Here is an 8312-nt window from a genome sequence, read left to right on the forward strand (position 1 = left end):
TGCCTGGCTGCCGGCCGCCATCTTGGCTGACAGTTAATTTGCATATACTCACTGATTAGCCAATGGGAAGGGTAGCGGTCGTACGCTAATTACCATGTTTCTCTTTTATTAGTGTAGATTGCTTGATATTTATTACATCATGAATTCCTTGCTTTTCTAATCAGAAAAAGTGGAATGATGAAAAAAGGTTTTTATAGGAAAAATAAACAAGGTTTACAGTCTATTAAGTGAGGCAGATAGAGACATTAGAGTTCTGCCCTCAAGTTGGGTCAGGACAGGGAGGGGTTTGATCTGCAAAGCTTCTGCCACAGAGGCCCCACAATAGCAAATGCTTCCACATGCACAGCCACCAGCCCTGAAACCAGCTCGTCTGGCAAGGGGGGAGATAGCACTGTGGGCAAGGACAGGGGCTGAGAGGAAGCACAGCTTCTCTATTGAATTGATGAGACATATAAGGCCACGAGGCTCTCATGAGTGATGCACTGTCACCTGGAAGGTAATCACATTGAAGTCCTCACAGTTTTACCATCACTGGACAGAGTTATATGGCTTCCAAGGGGCTGTCCCATCCAAATGTCCAGCTTTGAGTGTGACCGGTGCAATGATTTTATTCTTGGCTCATATTCAACTGTCACAAAAGAAAAAAAAAGAATGAAAAGTTGACAATATAAAAAAGTATTTTAATTATCTTGCCATTTTTAGAGGCTATCTCCCTCACACAATATTGGGAAGGTCAGGAAAAGGAATAGAAAATATTATAATAACTGTATATATTGTCATGTGGATACTAGATTTATCAGGGGATCAGTTTGTAAGTTATATAAATGTCTAAACACTATGCTATAAACCTGATACTAATATAATATTGAATGTCAACTGTATTGGGGAAGAAGAAAGAGAATGAAAGAAAAAGTAGTAAAAGAAGATTGATAGATGATAGATGATTGATGATAGATAGACAGATATGTAGATACATTTTAATGCATCAGTGCCCTTCACAGATGGGTCTGGTCTCCCTGCTGAGGGCATCCTAATGCCCCCGTTCTTTAAGTTTCTTTCTGAGAACTCAGAGGAACAGACCCAGCAACCCCTGAGCAGAACTTCAATGAAAGGCTCCCATGTGTGAGGGGCACTGGGTCACTGTGGTTACAAATAAAAGAAGCTAAGCTCTGAGACTTTGCTCTGCCACCATTCATGGGACTTCCATCAGGGACAATCCCAAGCTGTTCTCCCTTTAAGAGAGGGGAGACAAGAAGCCCCCATCAGCCCGCTTCCCTCATGGATACTTTCAATTAATACCGCACGAAAGGCAACAGGCCTTCGGATCAAAGCAGTACTCTTGCCGTATGAGAAACAAAGGCTTCTGGGATGAAACACATGGCTATTGAGGTTGAAAGAGACTTCTTCTTCCTGACCCCCCTTGCTTGCTAGGCCTGCCCTTTGACTTCTGACAGCCATTTACTCTTTGTAAGACTTATGCCCACCTACTTTGCTCTGCGACTAGAATTTGTGCTCCTCTGGCTCCTGTCTTCTTGTTTGGGCCAGTTAGTGCTGACTGTGCCTGCGACTGGTTGTGATGAATGGCTCTGCTCCTACTTAGAACATGCACCTGTCCCTTCAGGCCCTGCTCTGGTATTTACACCCTTTACTCAAATGGTTTTCAAGATCTACAATTCTCTGGGTTTGACTGATACTCAGACTCTTGAAGTGGCCAGCTGCTTTTGTGAAGGGTTTCAGGGATCCAGCACGATCAGAACTGACTTAAAGGAGCCATTTCTGCCTCTCTCCTCCTCCATAAAAGAACTGGACTCATGCTTAAGAAATCTGCTTCTCGTTTCTTTAATTTTCCAGAAAACATACCACGTAGGCAAATGGCCCTGATATCCTGCATTTTTTGTAGGGACAACACTTCAGTGGAAGGATGCCCTCACTTTGCTGTGGCCCCTGCTCTACTGGAGGTCAGATACCTCCAACTCCCACTCACAAAATCCCACAGCCCCACAATATTTAGGGAACAGAGAACATGAGTGCCTCTTGCAGGTGAACCAACAGAAAAAAAAGAGAAGCTATGGTTATTTTCAAGCAGTCCACAACTTTCAGACCATAACTAAATTTTTTAAAAAGTGAAGAGTAGACAAGACTGATCATACCTGTCACCCACTCCTACTTCCCATACCTTCTCCCTTGCCTGCTTTTTCATAAAGTATTTGTTATTGTTTTTGTCTGTGTGAGGACCAAAGTTGGAGGTTTAAAGGTCTGGCTTTTCTTTTGACTGACTTTTTTCACTTGGCATAGTGTTTTTAGGGTTCATCCATGTTGTGACACATATCAGTACTTCATTCTCTTTTGTTGACAAATAATATTCCATTGTATGGGGATACATTCTGTTCATTGATTCCTCCGTGGATGGTCATTTGGGTTGTTTTCACGTTTTCCTATTGTAGATCATTCTGTTATGAACATTTTTGTGCAACTTTAAGAAATCTGGTTTTTGAAATTGTTAAGATTATACCATGGAAAAGGGGAGAGCATAGAACTTTGACTCCTCTTTACCGTAGCCCTCCACCATGAGAACCTGCCCCCCAGATAGGGGCACCGTCTATCCTGGGACCAGGAAGTCATCTTGGTAGGTGACTTTTCTTCCTTCTTAATAGGCACATGAGATACGTGATTAGCAGTTTCTCATCTGCTCAAACAGAAACCTGCGCCGTCAAGGAAGTATGAACAAACATGAGTTGGAAGAATGCCATCACGCCAGGCCCAATAAAGTAATGCTTCTCTGGGCTGGAGATGAAGCACAGATGGAGTGAGGTTGTGCTTGGGCTTAGCCTTTTGTATTGACTTTTGAGAATTCCACTGGGCTAAACAACCAGAAGTTTCTGTTTGGTTTTATTTTGATTTGTTTTAAAAGTCAACCATATGCTACTGCCTCAACTCAGCCAGTCCCCAATGGTGATAACAGAATTTTTATCCATTCCACAAGGGTGGTATTGGCCCGTGATGGAGGAATGCAGCTGGTTCTTTATCTATGACAGTGTCTTTGGGGATGTTTCTTTCCCCAAAATGATTTTAAAAATCCCTTTCATCAGCCTTGCTGCAGGTTTATGAAGCTACTCCTTTCCAACTGTGTGATTTTCATAATCACCAAAGATGAAACAGTTGTTCAAGTAAAGACACTAAAACTCCTTGGAGATACTGATCTGGGGACCAGGTAAAACAATTGTCATTCAGGCTAAGTTGAGGGACTAGAAATCTGGTATTATACATGGGTCATGATCCATTTCTTAAATTTATCTGACGCAGTTCATTTGAGGAGTTTGTAAAAAATATAGATTCCTATTCCCCTAACTTGATGCTTGGTTTTGTAAGTCTTCAGAGAGTGAGGATACTGCCTCCTTAACAATTGCCCCAGTCATTGATCTGGTTTTGTGGGAATGGAGCTTTCATACTGCCAGAGCCATGCACTGCCAAATAAAGAAACCAACCCTAAATTATGTTATTGAAAGACATTCATGGCTAATTTTAATTTGTAGCTATGGGCTCAAGGGCATTATATGTTTTCTTCCTGACATTGAAGGAAGATGAGACATGTGAGGCTCAGAGAAGTGAACTGATTGCTCAAAGTCATAGAGCTAGAGAGAGGCAGAACCGCTAATTCAAACCAATGCTGTGAGCACTGGTATATGCACTCAGACACCAGGATACATGTACAAAGGGTTCAGGGAGTCAGACCCTTAAATGGTAGGCAGGAAGGAAAAGGACAACTTCCCCTCAACCTTGGCCTTGGTGCCTGGAGCACCTCCTGGTATTATCCAACACCACAGTTTGCTAGGAAAGGGTCACAGCTGAAGCCCCTGTCCAATCCAAAGCCTTGTTGTCTGGGAGGCACTCTGTGCTCATCAGGGGGCTCAGGGAGGCTCCTCAGGTAGCAGCCCTCCTTTTTGTGGCTGAGGCTGGGGGTGGGAGCTGCTGAAACGAAAAGGGACAGGCCAGGTGCCTCTGCTTGGATGAAGACAGGCTTGAATCCTGAATGAGAACATGAGCCATAGGGAAGCAGGAACCTCCTGCTTGGTGCCAGGAAAACTGCTTTGCTCACAGCTGTGTGGTTCCTGAAGACATGTGTGAGCATTCCTGCCCAAGAAAACCCAGGCGCAGTGGAGGACTGTTGAGGGGGTGCTCTTTCTCATCCTTGGTTTCTAGCAGGTTAGCCCCAGACTCTGTAGCTGTTGTTATTGTCCTTGCTGCTGCTCTGCCACAAAGAGAAATCAGGGGAAAGAAAAAAAGAGAGAAAATATTCAGGTAAAATAAAACTGGGAGCATAAGGCAGGTTTACTTTTCCTTCAGAGAACTGCTGTGGCATTAACCCTGAATGAACAGTGCACTCAGCATTCTAATGATGGGTGATTTCATTCAAATGAGGGAGAGGAAGAAATAAAAATCATTCCAGTGAGCATTTATTGGGCACATATTATAAAGGAGGCACTCGGCTAGCTATGTCCCATGTGGTGATTCATGTCAGCCTCTTGAAGAACTTATGAACTGGCTATTATCTTTATGCTTACTTTATAGAGAAGGAAATGTACACAGAGAAGTTACAGTCACCTGCCCAAGGTCATTATTTAGTGAGTAGTAGAGCTGAGATTGAGATTCAAGCAGTCTCACTCAGCACCGACATGACACTGGATTGCAGCATGATGCTTATAGCCCGACCAGGAAATTAAATGCTCAGTAAAGGTTATGTGACTTTCCCCAAACTTACTCAATTAATGGACAGATCAGAACTAAAAATCTAATGTGCTAGAGCATGTCTGATGATCTTCCCCGAGCCAAAAAGAATATTCTGGACCAATATTTCCCTGGCTTACAGAAACTTCCTGAATAAGCTCTTTTTGAAGAGTGACACATATTAAACCAATTGTTCACTGGATAGCTACTGTGTCAACCTCTATCATAGCTTATGGATTCCTCACAACAAACTTGGGAATTGGTGCACTTATCATTCTAAATTGCAACTTTTCTGTTTGTATAGCTATCTATTCCCTTCAGTATATGCAACCTCAAGGACAAAGGCTAAATCTTAGTATGTAGAACAATCATTTAAAATGATTTAATAGATGTATTATAAAAGATATCCACATACATGGCATGTGCACTGACCAGGAATTGAACCAGTGACCTCTTGGTTCATGGGTCCATGCTCAACAACTGACCCACACTGGCTGGGCAAGAGAAGCATTTTGAAAAGTGAAAAGGACCCAACCAGCGTGGCTCAGTGGTTGAGCATTTACCCATGAACCAGGAGGTCATGGATTGATTCCCGGTTAGGACAGATGCCCAGGTTGCAGGACGTGCAGGAGGCAGCCGATCAATAATTCTCTTATCATTGATGCCAGGGTGGCTCAGTGGTTGAGCATTTACCCATGAACCAGGAGGTCATGGATTGATTCCCGGTTAGGACAGATGCCCAGGTTGCAGGACGTGCAGGAGGCAGCCGATCAATAATTCTCTTATCATTGATGATTGATTCCTGGTTAGGATAGATGCCCAGGTTGTGGGCAGGATCCCCAGTGTGGGATGTGCAGGAGGCAGCCAATCAAAAGAAAAGTGAAAAGGCACATTGCTGACCTCAGGTAGTATAAAAGGCATTCAGCGGATCTTAGCAGAAATGGAGACATACCTTTTATGTACATGTAAAAGTAGGGTTTCCTATAAGAGCTTTCTCATCCTTTTATCCCTATCTGCATTTGAGAATAAGCTCTGTGCTTTCCTGGTAAACCCTTCACAGTAAAGTTGTACCTTGTTTCTTGCCAAGCTTTCACTATTGCTTCCTTCTGATCTGAGCAGGGCTGTGCTCTGGACAGACATGACATTCCCAGGACTCTGGTTCCTCCTCACACTGGCCACAGCTCTTCCCGGTTATCATCGTTGGCCACTGCAGGGATGCTGTTTTGGCCAGTTTCCCCTCCAAAGACATAGGTGCACTGTTCACACTTTCTAGAGTTATAACAGTAGTATTAAGACAGACATAAAGACAGGTCACAAAATCTGCACTTGAGCTTAGAGGCATAAACCAAAGGGGCAGACTGGCTGAGGGCGTCTCTGACCGTTTCCTAAATAAAAGAGTCCCTTTAAAAAAACTGTGGGAGAGAAATGTCAGGATAAAAAGAAGCAACAACCAAGATGAGATTTAAATGTGCAAATAAGGGCAATTATCTCTTCAAGGGATGGCATAGATTGTTTTTTTCAACATAGATTTTTCAATTTCTCATCAGGTAGGTGTTATAATTATCCAAAACTGAAGTCATAGGTGATGGAATTTTAATCTCCCTGCATTTGCTTGTATAGTTCTTTTGCCTGCCATGTACTTATAATCATTTCAAAACTCCATTTTTCACGTCCTCTCTACTATTCATGGTCTAATTTACACATCACTCTCACCACTGTGAAAGTTGACATGAGTGGAGCCAGTTTAAAATGAAGGCAGAGCAGCCATTCCAGAGGAATTGCATTGCTAGTCGTGTTTCTCAAACCTTTGACTGGGCCAAACCTTTAGACTGGCCTAACCCTCGATTGTTTTCCAATGGTTTATGACGTCAGCAGGAAAGTGAACATCTTGTGATCTATCTATACGAGGACAGAATAAGTAACCAACCATGCATAGCCAAGAGGAGCTCAGTTTGTCAGCACCAATAGGGGTTATTTTTTCTTCTTTTCGTGTAATTATTCTTTTTTTTCCACATAAAAACCTCTTGCTTTCATCCTGAAATCGGGACACGATTCAGATTTCTGACCTAATCTGTGCTCCTAAATTGCAATTCTTTGATCCCAAATAAATGCTTTACCTCTTGAACAGGGTTCCTGTTTTTTATAGGTTGACACCAAAAGCCTTTATATCCATCCCAGCCTGAAGCGTTCCCATCTCACCTTTACTTCTCTAGCAGTTTAGCCATCCCAATGATATATCTTCTATTGCCTCGAATGTTCACAACCTTTTGTTCCACTCCCACACACACACACTGTGGTAGGTGCCTGGAACATACTAGGTGCTCAGCAAATATCTGTAAAATTTAAAAGTAATACGATAATTTGTATAAGATTATTTGTATTGCTCCTGGAAGACAAATAGTACTCCTTGAATGTTGCCAATTATTAATATAATAATTAAAAACAGTCCATGTATTTTTGTGCCTAATTCTATGGTTTTGCACTTAATTCTATTCTATTCACACTCCTTTCAAAACAACATGTGAATCATTCTCTGAGTCAATATTTAATTATCTTTTCTAGAAAGTACCATCAAATTTCAAGAAGAGGTTCAATTTTTGTTTTCAGATTATGCATTTCGTAGCCAAAGACTGCATGTTTGCCAACACAAAGATGACATAAAACAAACTGATATGCCTTTATATCTTACTGCAGATGCGTTATCTCACTTCCAAGTCAATACTATAGATCACTGAGTCACCCTTGTTTCTCCCAGACCTTATACAAAAGTACCAATTGATCAGCACTCTCAAGTTGAAGGCACTAATACAGGTGGTCAGACCTGGATGAGGCTTCAAAGAAGCTACTGACAATGTGTCATCAGAAATCAAAGAGCAGCCCTGGCTGATGTGGCTCAGTTGGTTGGGCATTGTCCCTTAGACTGTAAGGTCACTGGTTCAATTCCCTGTCAGGGCACTTACCCAGATTGCATGATCTCTAGTAGAAGGCATGCAGGAGGCAGCAGACTGAAGTTATGCTCTCACATTGATATTTCTCTCTCACCCCACATTCCCTTCCACTCTCTCTGAAATTAATTTTTTAAAAAAGAAAGCAGGGAGCATATAGTCTCCCTGCTTTTAGGACAGCTAGTACGGAGATCTGAGATTCAAAAGTAGGTTCATCTGCCTCCAAATCTTATGTGTGTGTGTCTGTGTGTTTTTCTCTCTCTCTCCAGCTTCTTGTCTTCCTGCCATGTTGCATTGCATTCTTGATTAGGACCAGAGCCCTGATCAGAAAAATTTGTTAAAGAAAGCCAATTCTATTAAAACTTAAAAAGTCAGGTGAAAAATAATCTTACACAATGATCACCAAATTTGGTTATCACAGCCAATGTTGAAATATAATCAGATTCTGTTGTTAACTCATAAATATATTAATCAAGACCAGATCTCAAAATTTGCAGATGACCTTTTGCTTAATGAATCACCAAGGTGCTGATTTCAGGACTCTGTAAGGATGAAGAGGAGAACGTGAGCATAATGCAATCACTATTGGAGCTAAGAAATGAAATATGACAGGCACACGTTAAAAACATTTCTTTTTCACAA

The 8312-nt window shown here is 42.0% G+C and overlaps 1 long non-coding RNA gene across 1 annotated transcript; it reads right to left on the reverse strand.

The window, feature by feature from the left end:
* Positions 1–3872: 3872 nt before the first annotated feature.
* On the reverse strand, positions 3873–7053 carry LOC102259780. Its single transcript, XR_313386.1, has 3 exons — positions 6925–7053; positions 5797–5994; positions 3873–4249 (listed from the first exon to the last, which is right to left on the reverse strand). It is a non-coding gene; the product is annotated as an uncharacterized LOC102259780 (long non-coding RNA).
* Between the last annotated feature and the right edge of the window lie 1259 nt (positions 7054–8312).

The sequence above is a fragment of the Myotis brandtii genome, unplaced genomic scaffold, assembly GCF_000412655.1.
Source record: "Myotis brandtii unplaced genomic scaffold, ASM41265v1 scaffold1650, whole genome shotgun sequence".
NCBI classification, from domain to species: Eukaryota; Metazoa; Chordata; class Mammalia; order Chiroptera; family Vespertilionidae; genus Myotis; species Myotis brandtii.